At 37.7% G+C, this 16475-nt stretch overlaps 1 long non-coding RNA gene across 1 annotated transcript in view; it reads left to right on the top strand.

Annotated features, from left to right (window-relative positions):
- The window catches only part of LOC102899180, a 45053-nt gene extending 29941 nt beyond the window's left edge, over window positions 1-15112 (top strand). The window contains exon 2 of the long non-coding RNA XR_002144832.2: window positions 14856-15112. This is a non-coding gene — a long non-coding RNA (uncharacterized LOC102899180). The remainder of the gene's footprint in view (window positions 1-14855) is intronic.
- Window positions 15113-16475: the final 1363 nt, after the last annotated feature.

The following is a 16475-nucleotide window of genomic DNA, read 5'->3' as shown; positions in this document are numbered from 1 at the left end:
TTGCAACTACATGGATGGAGCTAAAGAGTATAATGCTAAGCAAAATAGGTCAGTCAGAGAAAGACAAATAGCATACGATTTCACTCATATGTGGAATTTAAGAAACAAAACAAGCAAAGAGAAAAAATGAGAGAGAGAGAGAGAAATCAAGAAACAGAGCAAACTGATGGTTACCAGAGGGGAGGTGGATGGGGGAATGGGGAAATAGGTGATGGGGATTAAGGAGTGCACTTGTTGTGATAAGCACAAGGTGACATATGGAAGTGTTGAATATTGTATGCCTGAAACTAATATAAGTCTGTATGTTAACTAACTGGGATTAAAATAAAAACTTAAAAAATTTTTAATTAAAAAAATGAGAATGTCATAAAAAATAAAAATAAATGAATAAAAATAATTCCCAGATGGATTAAAGAACTAAATTTGAAACCTAAAATGGTAAAAATAACATAAGGAAATATAGTAGACTATTTGTATAATCTCAGTTTGAGGGAGACGTAGCCTATAGCAAGAAAAGAAACCCAGCAACCATAAAGGAAAAATCTGGTGAGTTCAGCAACATAAAAATTAGAAACTTCTGCCTAGCAAACAATGGTAATCACAGTCAGTATACAACAGACAAGAAATTAATGTCTTTAAAATACAAAGAACTCTTACAATCTGATAAGACAGAAAAAGAAAAATGGGCAGAGAATATGAATAATTATCTTACAAGTGAAGAACTTCAAATAGCTTAAAGATGTATAACAAGATGTTCAACTATACTAGGCCAGGGAAAAGCAAATTACAATATTAGTGAACTATCCTTTTCTTAATTCATCAGACTGACAACAATTTATAAATTTATTGATTTATAAGAGTGATAATATCCAACTTTGGCTGAAGAATAAAGAAATAGGCAGGTCCTTAGCATTGCTGGTCAGAATTCATCGGCTACAGTCCTTAAAAATTTCAATCAGTTGGTGAATCAATTAAAATTAAACTTGCACTTACCTTTTCATCCAGCAAAGTCATTTTTTAAAATTTAACATATAGAAATAAAAACTTCAATCATTAAAGGATAAGTGTATAAAGAAATTTCTTGCATCATTTTTTGGTAGACCACTCAATCAAAAAACCCCACAAAAACCTGAAAATAATCTGAAGGTTTCTTTTGTTTTCTTTTTTTAAATTTTCATGTAAATTTTAGTTAACATACAGTGCAATCTTAGATTCAGGAGTAGAGTTCAGTGATTCATCACTTACATACAACACCCAGTGCTCATCACAAGTGCCCTCCTTAATACCTATCATCCATCTAGCTCATCCCCCACCCACCTCCCTCCATCACCACTCAGTTTGTCCTCTATTGTTAAAAGTCTCTTGTGATTTGTTTCCCTCTCTCCTCTTCCCCCAACTCCCATGTGTTCATCTGTTTTGTTTCTTAAATTCCACATATGAGTGAAATCATATGGTATTTGTCATTCTCTGATTGGAATATTTTTTTTAGTATAATACATTCTAGCACTATCCACATCATTGCAAATGGCAAGATTTCATTCTTTTTGGTGGCTGAGTAATATTCCACTGTGTATATATGTATATATATCTCTAACATTTTTATTCATTCATCAGTCAATGGACATTTGGGCTGTCTCCATAGTTTGCCTGTGTTGATAATGCTGCTATAAATATTGGGGTGTGTGTACCCCTTCAAATTTGTACTTTTGTGCAAATGACCTTTGGGTCAATACCTGTAGTGCAATTGCTAGATTGTAAGGTAGTTCTATTTTTAGTTTTTGGAGGAAACTCCACACTGTTTTCCAGAGTGGCTGCACCAGTTTGCATTTCCCCCAACAGTGCAAGAGGGTTCCCCTTTCTCCACATCTTGCCAATACCTGCTGTTTCTTCTGTTGTTAATTTTAGCCATTTTGACAGGTGTGAAATGGTATCCCATTGTGGTTCTGATTTGTATTTCCTTGAGGATGAGTGATGTTGAGCATCTTTTCATGTGTCTGTTAGATATCTGGATGTCTTCTTTGGAAAAGTGTCCATTCATGTCTTCTGCCTATTTCCTAACCAGGTATTTGTTTTTTGGGTGTTGAGTTTGGTAAGTTCTTTATAGATGTTGGATACTCTTTATCAGATATGTCATTTGCAAATGTCTTCTCCCATTCTGTAGGTAGCCTTTTAGTTTTATTGATTGTTTCCTTCACTGTGCAGAAGCTTTTTATTTTGATGAAGTCCCTATAGTTTATTTTTGCTTTTATTTCCCTTGCCTCTGGTGATGTGTCTAGTAAGAAGTTGCTATGGCTGAGGTCAGAGAGGTTGCTGCCTGTGTTCTCCTCTAGGATTTTCATGGTTTCACATCTCACATTTAGGTCTTTAATCCATTTTGAATTTATTTTTGTGTAGGATGTAAGAAAGTAGTCCAGTTTTCACAAAAACAGGCACACAGACCAATAGAATAGAATAGAGAATGCAGAACTGGACCCACAAATGTATGGCCAACTAATCTTTGACAAAGCAAGAAAGAGTATCCAATAGAAAAAAGTCTTTTTAGCAAATGATGCCGGGAGAACTGGCATGCAGAAGAATGAAACTGGACTACTTGCTTACACCATATGCAAAAATAAACTCAAAATGGATGAAAGACCTAAATGTGAGACAGAAAACCATCAAAACCCTAGAGGAGAAAAAAGGCAACAACTTCTTTGACCTCAGCCACAGCAACAGGAGGGCACTTATTGGGATGGGCACTAGGTGTGTATGTAAGCAATGAATCATGGGAAAGCTCTATTCTTTGGCTATTCCCAAAGCCAAGAGCACACTGTATACACTGTATGTTAGCTAACTCGATAATAAATAATTATATTTAAATATATATATATATATATTTTTTTCCACCTCTTTGGTTAGGTTTGTACTAGGTATTTTATGGTTTTTGGTGCAATTGTAAATGGGATCAATTCCTTGATTTCTCTTTCTGCTGCTTCATTATTGGTGTATAGAAATGTCACAGATTTCTGCATGTTGATTTTATATCCTGCAACTTTGCTGAATTCATGTAGTAGTTCTAACAATTTTTTGGTGGAGTCTTTCAGGTTTTATGCATAGAGTATCATGTCGTCTGCAAATAATGAAAGTTTGGCTTCTTCTTTCCTGGTTTTGATGCCTTTTATTTCTTTTTGTTGCCTAATTGCTGAGGCTAAGACTTCCAGGACTACGTTAAATAGCAATGGTGAGAGTGGACATCCTTGTCTTGTTCCTAATTGTAGGGGAAAGACTCTCAGTTTTCCCCATTGAGCAGGATTTTAGCTGTGGGGCTTTCATATATGGCCTTTACGATGTTGAGGTGTGTTCTATCTATCCCTACTTTGTTGAGGATTTTTATCAAGAATGGATGCTATATTTTGCAAATGCTTTTTCTGCATCCATTGACAGGATCATATGGTTCTTATCCTTTCTTTTATTAACGTGGTGTATCACATTGATTGATTTGCAAATATTGAACCAGCCCTGCAAGCTCAGGAATGAATTCCACTTGATCATGGTGAATAATACTTTTAATGTACAGTTAAATTTGATTTGCTAGTATTTTATTGAGAATTTTTGCATCCATGTTCATCAGGGATATTGGCCTGTAATTCTCCTTTTTGGTGGGGTCTTTGGTGCTGGAATCAAGGTAAGCTGGCTTCATAGAATGAGTTTGGAAGCTTTCCTTCCATTTCTATTTTTTGGAACAGTTTGAGAAGAAGAGGTATTAACTCTTTTTTAAATGTCTAGTAGAATTCCTGTGGCAAGTTATCTGGCCCAGGACTCTTGTTTGTTGGGAGATTTTTGATTACTGATTCAATTTCCTTGCTGTATGGATCTGTTAAAATTTTCTATTTCTTCCTGTTTCAGTTTTGGTAGTTTATAAGTTTCTAGGAATTTGTTCATTTCTTCCAGATTGCCCTTTGTTGACATATAATTTTTCATAATATTCCTTGTATTTCTGTGATCTCTCCTCTTTCATTTGCAATTTTATCTATTTGGGTCCTTTGTCTTTTGTTTTTGATAAGTTTGGCTAGGGGGTTATCAATTTTTTTTTTAATTCTTCAAAGAACCAACTCTTAGTATCATTTATCTGTTCTGGTTTTTTTGTTTGTTTGTTTCTATATCATTTATTTCTGCTCTAATCTTTATTATTTCCCTTCTTATTCTGGTTTTAGGCTTTATTTGCTATTCCTTTTCTAGCTCTGTTAGGTTGTATATTTGAGACCTTTCTTGCTTCTTGAGATAGGCCTGTGTCTCAAATAAGAAAACGGATGAATAAGTTATAGAATATTATTTACTTCTACAAAATAATAAGTTACATGTAGATGTATTGATCTGGGCTAACAAAAGCAAGTTCTGGAGTAATGATATAATAGTTAACATTTATTGATCACTTACAATGTGCTAAGCCATTTACATGGGATAAAACATTAAACATCATTGCTAAGGGGATCGCTCAGGATTCATCTGCATTCTCCTTCCTGTTGTATTTTGTATGTTGGGTTTTGTCTTTTTCTGCTTTGTTTCATCTGATTTGTCTTCCAGAGATGATCATCTATTTGTGACTTCCTCACCTGTTCTCCCATTTAATTTTACTTCCCTCCCCAACCCCATTAAAAGTTTTGTATACAGTGATGGTCTCTGGAACAAGTGGAGGCAAATGTGTATGTGTGGTCCACTCTCTTGAATCAGAGGCCTTTAATTTCATGTTTTCAAACAAGAAATGGGGGTGGGGGAGAACTGCCTTGCATATGTATGCGTTGATTTGTAAAGATTGGTATGAGGGCAGATTGGAAAGCATGAGAACGTACACACAAGAGTTAACATTTGGTTTGAAACCTTGGCAATCTATTTTCCTTGAGTGGAAAGCCCTATTGATTTTGTAAATAACGTCATTTCATTTTGAAACTGTGACTATGACCTGGATTAACAAGGTACTATATCTATTATCATCATGTTACTTCGTGGGTTTAGAATTATTTACTCATAAAGAAGGAATACCCAGTAACTGCCAAAACAAATCATCTTAAGTAAGGCCTCCAAGCCAAAGAAATAGCCAGGAATAACTCATATTGTTTCAGAATTTAAGAGCAATATCCATTAGATTTCTATTTTAAATTAGAAAAAAATCTATAGAGAAAAACTTATAGGAACAGGAAATTATATTTAAGAGCAACTCTGTGATATGTTCTGAGAGCATAAGGAGATTTAAAAACTGCCTTAGTCTTTTTAACATGTATGCATTTGTAAAATTATTTTCTTTGCCTTTCTGCTAGACAGTGGAGTATGCTCATTAAAAGTCACTGGAACAGCATGTTCCATTATCAGTGCACTAAACCACAGGATTAACGAATATTCTAGTAAAAGCAATCACATTTATTAATGTCCCCATGGAACTGTGGTTTAAAACAATAAACTTAACTATAATAATTTGGTATCCATTAACCAAATAAATTAATTCCTCCATCTATTGTTTCTAGTATATTTTAAACTCCCTGATAATAAAAGGGGGTAGAGGGAAAAATATTTTATTTATTTTTAAACAGGGTAACTTTGGAAAAAGAATAAACCCAAAGCAGTGCAAACAATTCATTTGCATTACTTAGCAGTTTATGATTCTGACAAATCCATGTGCAAAGAGTTAATGAGCTGAATTGACTCCACTGGTAAGCACATTCTGTAGTTGGAAGGGACGGCAGGAATTTAGAACCAAGATGATTGCCTGGAAAGGCCGACAGGGGCACAGGAAGACAGATGGCAGAGAAAGGGGAATGTTTTTTTCCATTCATTCACCAAATATAATTAAGTACCTCCTTTTCCAGTGTTAGGTGCTTTTCAAAACTGATCTCATTCAATCCTCGCACTAAGCCTTAGAGATGAAGAAATCAGATGAGAGAGAGAGAGAGACTTCAACAAAGTAACAGCTAATAAGTGGGAAAGCAGAATTTCCATTGAATACAGAGCCAACTGACATTCAAAGCCACTGCTCTATTTTCTATCGGACTGTTGTCCACACATGAAATTATTTGCTTCATCTCCATAAGAATAAGCTCCTTGAGGGCAGAAGCTGTGGCTACCTTGTGGCTCCCTGTGTCCCTCATCACACTTTAGAGATTGCACTATTGTGAGCAGGACACTTCCTATTCCATATACTTCCCGTTTGTTGCAACTTGCTAAGGATTTATTCCATTCACTTGGCCAGGACTCTGGTGCCCATTCTTACATTCATCATTGCCTGGTCTCTTGCTTCTACTCTTTCCCTCAAAACCATTTCCAAGCAGCAGCCAGAATGAGCTTTTAAAATGTTCATCATATCATCTTGATCTCAGAATAGAATCCAAAGCCTTACCAATGGCTTCCATGGCCCTATTACAGCTGCTGCCCGCATCTGCCCTGAGGACTCCGCCATGGCCCTTGTGCTCCAGCCACACAGGCTCTCTCCCTATTTCTTACACTCTGAGCTCCCTTCTACCTTGGAGCCTTGACACAACTGTTTCTTTTGGCCTGTTTTTTTCTTTAATTATCCTAGATATATATATGTTCAAAGAAGCACATGCAAGGATGTTTATTGCAGCATTTTTGTAATACAACCATTGAAAACAACCTGATGTCCTGCATCAGTAGGCAGGACCTAACACTATGATATATAGCCTTTGAAATATTATGCAGCAGTTAAAAACTCTGAGCTGTGCACTGATGGGAGTACGAGTTGGCATAGTGTCTGTGGAAGGCAATTTGGCAATATTTATCAAAATTAGCAATTCAAATACCATTTGTGCAATTTCCCTTTTGGAAATTCAGTTCATCCTACAGATATATTTCCACACACGGAAAGTGACATAAGTACAAAGTTCTTTATTGTAGCACTGGTTGTAATAGTAAGCATTGAAGACAATCCAAGGCCCCATCAACAGGGACCTGCTTAATTATTGTATAGCCATATAATAGAATAATACCACAGCATGGACAAATGAATGAAGGTGCTCTCTGTGTACTGATATGGAAAGGCACTTCATGGTACAGAGCAGTGTATAAAATATGCATCAAATGGGAGTAAAATGGGAGGGAAATAAGATTCCATATACATATTTCTATGCATGAACAATAGCTAGTTGTAATAAGAAATTAACAGAAGTAGTTATCTATGAAATAGATGGTTTCATAGTTATTTATTAAACTGGTATAGGAATGGTATAGATGAAGGACAAGAATGGGGAGGGAAACTTCATTGTACCTCTTTTTTGTACTTCTTGGGCCTTAACTATGTGAATATAGTACCTCTCCCCTGCCCTCATATGCACATAACAAGGAAGATATGGATCTATGTGTTCTGACATGAAAAGGTCCACAAGACATATTATTAAGAAAAACAAGCAAGTTGCAGAACAGTATGCACACACTTACCAAGTTTAGAAATACAAGAGAGAGGAGGTTGGGAGAAAGGCTCAAGAAGGAACCCGAAATCAGGAGTGGGCTGACCAATGGGGACTTTCCCTTTAGCTGTATGGTTCAGTTGTTGTTGTTTTCCAGGAAAAGTGTAGTATGTATCACTTGTTCATTAATTATAAATAAAGGAACAAAAAATCTTTCTGGGGTAGAGTAGTGCTAGGTGAAGCAGGTTCTGGGAGTAGGTGACTGCAATGGAGTGAAGGTGAGGTTGGAGTTAAGAAGGTACAAGAACTGTTCAACAAAGCTATTACCTAGAGGTACACAGATGCTACGAAGCCCATGTAATACTGGGAGCTGAGGTAGAGCACCATGGGGCATTCTAAAGGCTATGAAGAATGAGAACCCTCAAAATGTCTTAATCAAGAGAGGCAGTTCCGTGACTTCGCTGAGGGCATGGCTGGAGGTTAGAGCTGCATGGCAAAAGTCTCCAAGGAGAGGGGGCTTTATCCAATGATGGAAGAGAAATAGTCCAGGCCTCTGATGTGCTACACAATGACCAATGGCCACATGTGGCTACTGAGCACTTGAAATGTGGTTAGTACAACTGAGAAATTGAAATTATTTAAATTAATTTAAATTTACATAGCCACGTGTTTATTTATGTTTATCATATTGGACAGCAGAGATCTGGAGTGAAGCTTGAATGAGGAACTGGTTCTGGTGGTTTGGGAGACAGAAGAGTAAGTGGCCTCCACTAGAAATGCCCAAGGTGGTGCAGTGACCTTGGAGAGTCTGGACAAGGAAAAAGTGCTCTGGGGAATGAATGGACTATGTAGGAAGGTAAAGGGTATTTATGCGAACAAGGATCTAACATTTCTATTATTGCATAAAGTTCTATTCGGCAATGCTGGTCAAGCCACATACTGCTATTGAGCCCTAGAAATGTGGCTAGTCCCAAATGAGATGTGGTGTGAGTGTAAATACACACTGGATTACAAAGACTTAATACAAAAAGAAGAATGTAAAATATTAATAGTTTTTCATATTGAGTATACATGTTGAAATGATCATGCTTTGGATATATTATATTAAATAAAAATATTATTGCAAGCCATTACAACTATTTCTACATTTTTAAAATGTAGCTCCTAGAAAAACTTTAAGTTACATACGTAGTTTGAATTATATTTCAATTGGACAGTTAGTCTAAAAAGTGCAAGGGAAAAGGTTGAGCAGGGGAATAGGCCAGAGCAGTGCTGAGGTTATGAAGATGAAAGGCATTTGGTACATTTTGGTCCCAAGTGGTGTCTGATCTGATCTCGGTTTGATGGGGAGGGCTCCTATGAGATATGCAGAAGGGCTAGGGTCCCTGCATAGTATAGGCCTGAGTAGAGGGGGTTGCAGGGTGATGCTGAGGGTTTTCTTTTTAGGGCCAGTTCAGGACTTTCCCAGATTCTCTTTTCCCTATGAAAATGTACTCCCCTCTGGTCTTAACTTGCCTGATAATACCCCAACATGCTACTCCTTTATATAGTAGATAGTGCCCTGTTTAAGACCAGCCTTTCTCTTAAATATGCAAAAAGATGCTCAACTCACTTATATTAAGAGAAACACAAAGCCAAACACAAGGAGATACTGTCTTTCACCTAACAGATTGGCCGAAAGGAAAAAATAAATAAATACAAACTCTGTGGGCAAGGTAGGGGAAAACAGGATGGTGGTGGGAATTTGGCTAGCCTGCCTTCATAGAAGACACACGACAGTGACTACCAAAACTTTAATTATGCACATCCTCTGACTCAATCCTAGTATTTATTCAACAGATATACACTATGAAAAATGGCATACATAAAAGGGTATTCCTTGCAGTAGTGTTAATTTTAAAAAATTCTTTGCAGTAGTTAGTGTTCATTTAGGAAAGAACCTAAATGTCTATTAACAGAGAGTGATTAAATAAATGATGGGTATAATTTAAACAAAATTATAAAGTAATAATGTAACTTCAATAGCAGGCAGCCACTAAAAATAAGACAGAAATAAGGCAGATCTATATGTACAGAGATGTATCCCTGAGATAAGTTAAAAAAAAAAAGGAAGCAAAATCATGATGTAATGAACGGTGACTATAATTAATAATACTGTATTGCATATTTGAAAGTAGCTAGGATCTTGACAGTTCTTTTTTCTTTAATTTTCTTAATGTTTATTTATTTTTGAGAGAGAGAGACAGAGTGTGAGCAGGGAAGGGGAAGAGAGAGAGGGAAACACAGAATCCGAAGCAGGATCCAGGCTCTGAGCTGTCACCACAGAAGGCGATCCGGAGCTTGAACCCACAAACTGCGAGATGACGACCTGAGCCCAAGTCAGATGCTTAACCCAGGTGCCCCAGTTCTTTTTTGTTTGTTTGTTTGTTATTTATTTTGAGAGAGAGAGAGAGATCATAAGCAGGGCAGGGACAGAGAGATGGAGAGAGAGAGAATCCCAAGCAGGCTGTGCACTGTCAGTGCAGAGCCTGATTGAGGGCTCGAACTCACGCACTGTGAGATTATGACCTGAGCCAAAATCAGGAGTTGGATGCTTAACCAACTAAGCCACCCAGGTGCTCCTCTTTTTTTTTTTATTTAATTTCTTTCTTTCTTTCTTTCTTTCTTTCTTTCTTTCTTTCTTTCTTTCTTTCTTTCTTTCTTTCTTTCTTTCTTTCACAGTTCTTATCACAGGAAAAAACCCTGTAACTATGTATGTGGTGGATGTTAACCGAACTTATTTTGGTGGTCATTTTGCAATATATACAAAATCAAATCCTTATGTTGTAATGTTGTATGCCTGAAACTGATACATCAATTATGCCTCAAAAAATGTAAAATTAAAAAAAAATGAAGCAAAGTGAGAACAGTGTATGTACCACACTGCCATTTCTATGCAGGTAAAAACTCAATATATTTGCTCGGTTGTATGCTTGTAAATGTATACCTTCGTTTTCGAAGGATATATAAAAGCCAGTAGTAATGGTGGCCTCCAAGGAGGGCAACTGTGTATTGTGGGAAGGGAGACTTTTCCTTTCACTCTACATATTCTGTACCTTTAAATTTTTTAATGATATACATATATTGCCTATTCGATAATACTAAATACAACATCTGATAACTTCTGTTGAAGTACAGAATTTCCTCTCTTCACAACCCATAGGGCATCTTTTGTGTACACTTCATACCATAGCTCTTCTCTCGTGCTGCAACTCTCTCTTTGTCTCCCTAGAGAGCCAGAGTTATCCACTTTTCACTTAAGAGCTGAAGAGAACGATTTGTGTATTTATTCATTTGATAGTCAATTACAGTATCTGGATTTGTCACTTTTTAAGTTTTAAGGATTTTGATTTTTTTCCCCTCTATTTTGTCCCTGTCTTCATGCTTAGTCATTTATTATTTAGTGAATGGAGGTTTTTAAAAAATCATTTACATTGAAAAATCAAAGTTCTCTTATCCTTTCTCTTATTCTTTGATATTCTTTTAAAATACACATTTAAGCAGTGCCTGGGTGGTCAGTTGGTTGAGCATTGGGCTTGGGCTCAGGTCATGATTCACGGTTTTCACAAACCGGTTTGAGCCCTGTGTCAGGTTCTCTGCTGTCAGCTCACCTGGAGCCTGCTTTGGATTCTATGTCTCCCCCTCTCTCTGCCCCTCTCTCATTTGTGCGCGCATGCTCTCTCTCTCTCTCTCTCAAAAATAAATAAATAAATAAATAAATAAATAAATAAATAAATAAACAAACTTGAAAAGACATTCAAATTATATAGAATTGGGACAAAAAAAAATCCAAAATATCTGTTGCAATGTGCCCTCTAGTGGTTAAAGAAAACAAACTATTCTTTTACCAGCCCCCCCTTTTTTAAAAAAAATCAAGGACTTCTGTGTTTTACAAATCTGAGTGAAAACTCTAAGTGCTAATGTAAAAAGCAAAAAGCCGTGAGAAACATAAACATTCAGACTGCTATAACACAAACACCAGTGACTGGGCGGCTTAAACAAAAATCATTTATTTTTCACAGTTTTGGAAGCTGGGAAGCTGTGGGACCCAAGGAATTTAGCAAAAACCCCCTACCCCTGGACAAGCAGAGCAAGACTAACTCCATTTTGTGCTACACCCACCATCTCATGTATAACCCCCGCATGACCTACTTATTGCTTAAGACACTCCCCCACCCTAGTCAAGCTGCTGAGCACACCCTTAGTGGAAACTGGCTCATATAGGAATGTGGAACCCCTAACTGCCAAAGAATGCAAACCCCGCCTTTTGCCCGCCAAACCTGCGTGCCAATTCTTAAACCCCGCCTTTTGCCCGCCAAACTTGTGCACCAATTCTGACCAGAGTGATAGGCTAGTTCAAACAGTTACTATAGGGTAAATTGTAATTCAATTGGCCACCTGCGTGTGGACTGACATGACTATGCAACTTTCTGTGTGTGTTACAATCTCATTGGCCACCGGCCCCTATAAAAGTGCTACGCCTCTTAACCTAGGGGTCCAAGTCCCTCCTCTGCTGTGTCGGGTATACTTGGGCCCAAGCTCGAGCTTGCAAATAAACCCTCTTGCGTTTGCATCGGTATCGGCTCCTTGGTGGTCTCTCGGATTCGAAATTGGGGGCATTACAAAGCAAGATCAGGGTGCTGGCAGATTTGGTGTCTGGTGAAAACTTGCTTCCTGGTTCATAGATAGCTGTTTTGTCACCGTGTTCTCTTATGGCAGAAGGGGTAAGAGAGATCTCTGGGGCCTCTTCTATAAGGGTGCTAATCCCATTCATGAGGGCTTCACACTCATGCCCTAATCATCTCCCAAAGGCCCCACTTCCTGATACCATTGCACTAAGAGTTGGGATTTCAACATATGAATTTGGGCCAGGGTGGGGGTTGGGTGGGGGGAGCACAAACATTCAGCCCATTACAACGGATACCTTTCTTAAGCCAGAAATAAATAGTCACTAACAAAGAGAATGATTGAAAACGTATTTAATTTGCTTTAATATCCAATTTTCTGAAACCAAATACACAGCTCAAATGTGACTTTCCAAGTCTAGATTTAGTTATATGGATAATTGAATTGGGAGTAAAAAACTAAAGTGATCATAGCTTTAATTTACCCATGAAAGGCACTTGTACCCCAATGTTTATAGCAGCATTCTCAACAATAGCCAAATTGTGGAAAAAGCCTAAATGTCCATCAACTGATGAATGGATAAAGAAATTGTGGCTTATATACACAATGGAATACTACTTGGCAATGAGAAAGAATGAAATATGACCCTTTGTAGCAACGTGGATGGAACTGGAGAATGTTATGCTAAGTGAAATAAGCCATACAGAGAAAGACAGATACCATATGTTTTCCCTCTTATGTGGATCCTGAGAAACTTAACAGGAACCCATGGGGGAGGAGAAGGAAAAAAAAAAAAGAGAGAAAGGTTAGAGTGGGAGAGAGCCAAAGCATAAGGGACTCTTAAAAACTGAGAACAAACTGAGGGTTGATGGGGGGTGGGAGGGGGTAGGTGATGGGCATTGAAGAGAGCATCTTTTGGGATGAGCACTGGGTGTTGTATGGAAACTAATTTGACAATAAATTTCATATAATAATAAAAAAAATACCCATGAAAGAAACAAAGGATGCAGCATTAAGTAAATAGTCACTGGAATTGGTAAATGAAAGAATGTTTGACTTCTAGTGAATGATCTAAAAACAAAGTTCATAGACATTTTTAAGAGTGTGATGGTCAATGTCCTTTGTTTGCAAAGTGCCCTTGGACCTGGTCATAGTAAACCAGGACCTCTTTGAAGAGGCCTGGAAGCCTATGGAGAGTTGGCGTTTGGTTTTCTGAAAGTACTTTTTTCCAACAGGGAGTTCAGCTCAGAGTAGTTGTGGCCATCCTGATGAAGGTGACCGATAATTCCCCTCAGGTCAGTGGTAGGAAAACAGAATAGGCACTGAGTACTTTTCAAGGAAGAACATCCAATTTCTGTGCCTGTTGCCCTCAGACTCTAGCAAAAATGCCCAGGCTATTACCAGGCCACATTTTCTTGAATTTACCACCTGTGAAAGTGGCCCTTACACAGAGATGTGACCTTTACGTAGGACTTTGTCCCTGGGCCAGCCCTTCCCCTTCGTTGGCTCTTGTTATTTCTGAGGTTGACAATTCTTTAATGTTTTATGATGAAAAGGAACTCTTGTGCAAGAAGGGATGGAAGAGACGAAGCAGCCATCTGCTCTTTTCCTTCCTGGACCTCCTATGCAGAGGTTTCAAATTTCAGGGTACAATTGTCATTGTTGATCTGCTGGGCAGGGCTCCTCTTGTCATTGATTTATTAATTAAATAATTTATTATCTTCCTTTCCCTTATCTGCTTCCCTTTAAGACTTCCCCCAAAGGCAACCATTATAATGTGTTTAATGTGTATCTGCATGTTTCTTGCAAAATGTATATTGTTTTGTGTACATGTATTTTTAGTTGAATGGTACCGTACTATATATTTCATTCTGTTTCTTTTCTTTTCCTTTAGCATATATCTTTGAGATCTCTGTATATTGCTATGTATACTTTTAATGTATTGTTTTTAATTGTTGCGTAATACTCCTTGGTGTATATCCACCACTTTAACAATCTACTTGCCAAGTGATGTATATCTGATTATCTCTAACTCCCTGCTACCACAATTAATGTAGTCTTTTAATGAACTTGAGTGAGAATATATCTTTGGAATATGTATTCAGGGAGGAAATTGCCGGGCTATAGAATATAAATGTATTTAGGGGTGCCTGGGTAGCTCAGTTGGTTAAGTGTCCGACTCTTTTTTTTTTTTTAATGTTTATTTACTTTTGAGAGAAAGAGAGGGAGAGACAGAGGCGTGAGCAGGGGAAAGGCAGAGAGAAGGAGACACAGAATCGGAAGCAGGCTCCAGGCTCTGAGCTGTCAGCACAGAGCCCGATGTGGGGCTCGAACTCACAGACTGAGGGATCATGACTTGAGCTGAAGTCGGACGCTCACCCAGCGGAGCCACCCAGAGGCCCCAGTGTCTGACTCCTGATTTCGGCTCAGGTCATGATGTCATGGTTTATGGGCTTGAACCCTGCATGGGGCTCTATACTGTCAGTGTGGGGGTTTCTCTCTCCCTCTCTCATACCCCTTCCCCTCTCTCTCTCTCAAAATAAATAAATAAACTTAAAAAAAAAAGAATATAAATATTTAATTTGACTGTAACACCAGATTGTTCTTCAGAATGTATGAACTAATGCACACATCCTATACCAGAGGGCAAAACAAACAAACAAACAAACAAACCTTCACACATTCTTTTTACCAACTCCCATCAAAAGGTAGAACTTACTTCCCTCTCCCTTGAATCTGGTTTGACCTTGTGATTTGCTTAGTGGAAGGTGGCAGAAAATGTTTGTGTTCTGGCCCTAGACCTCAAGAGATCCCACAAATCCTGTTGTTGAGCTGAGAGCCTTTCAATCATCATGCCATCAAGCCCAGGCTAGCCTGCTGGAGGATGAGACCATGTGGAGAGAGCACCCAGGTCCTCAGCCACCTTAGCTGAGGCCCCAGACATGTAAGTGATGGAGAACATTTGGACCAGAAGACTTGGCTACCTAGTAGAACCCGGTCCAAATTGAAAACCCATAGATTTGCTAGCTAAATAAAGTAGTTGTTGTTTTAAGCCACTAAGTTTTGGATGTTTTCTTATGCACTTAATAGATAAGTGGGAAAAAACATAGATAAGTGCTAACTCCTGATCACAGGGCATGATACATCTCACATCCCCACCGACACTTTGTATCATTCAACTTTCTAATTTTTGCCTTATAGATATAAAATATCTTGTTTTATTTGGATTTCTTTAGGATTACTAATAAAATTGAATACTTCTTTATACATTTGGTAGACTTTGGGCTTCCTTTTCTTAAATTGCCTGTTTGTATCCTTTGCCCATTTTTCTTACGAAGTTGGTGTTTTTTCTTGATGATCGGTAGTTCTTGTATACTCTAGATATTAATACCTTTTCATTTTTATGCAATAAAAATATTTTCTAATATTCTGTACTCCATTATTTTTATTTATGATGGCCTTTGTTGATTCCAATTCCTTAATTTTTTTATGAAATCAAATGCATCCTTTTTTTTTTTTTTTTTTTAAGTAGGCTGCATGCCCATTGTGGGGCTTGAACTCACAACCCTGAGATTGAGAGTTGCATGCTCCACCAACTGAGCCAGCCAGGCACCCCTTTTAAAGATTTTATTTTTTTTAAGTGATCTTGACACCCAACATGGGGCTAGAACTTATAGCATAGAGATCAAGAGTCACATTCTCTACCAACTGAGCCAATCAGGCACCCCTTAAATGCATCAGCTTTTTGTCTTACAGTATGTGCTTGGGAAATTTTGTTTAGGAAGTGATTCCCAACTCCTAGGGTTACAAAGACACCCTACTATACTTTCTTCCATCAACATTAGAGTTATTCCTTAGACAATTAGGTCCTTTATTCATCTTGAAACCATACTGCTAGTTTGGAAAGTGAAAAGGAACTTTTGCACTACAGTCCCATGAACCTGCTTTGAGGCATGGTGTTAGATGGGGACCACATTTTCCTTTTCTTCATAGTGAGTCACTTTTCCCACCACCATTTGCTGGGCAATTCATCCTTTCCCCCATTGATTTGTGGTGACACCTTTGTTGTATATTCATTTCCCTTGTGCAAATGGGTCTATGTTAGAGATCTCTCTTCTTTTCCATTTTGTTAGTTCCAATTTGTTAGTTCTTGTGCTATGATAACACTGTTTTTTGTTCGTTTTGTATTTCCTATAATAGGTTTGATATTTTTATTCTTATGTTCTAGGCATTCTGCCATATGCTTTTTATTTCAGATATTTACTTAATCCTTTCAGAAACCTGCAAGGTTTGTATTATTATCTCTGTTTTACACAGAAGGAAAGAGAGGAATAGAGAAAATGTAATGTCATTGCCTAAATTTCATGTGATATTAAGTAGTGGAGCTAAGATTTAAACTAAGTCAGTCCAGCTAGAGAG

The sequence above is a fragment of the Felis catus genome, chromosome C2 (assembly GCF_018350175.1).
Source record: "Felis catus isolate Fca126 chromosome C2, F.catus_Fca126_mat1.0, whole genome shotgun sequence".
Classification (NCBI taxonomy): Eukaryota; Metazoa; Chordata; class Mammalia; order Carnivora; family Felidae; genus Felis; species Felis catus.
Note: the sequence above shows the minus strand (reverse complement) of the source record. Positions and strands in the feature narration are given on the sequence as shown.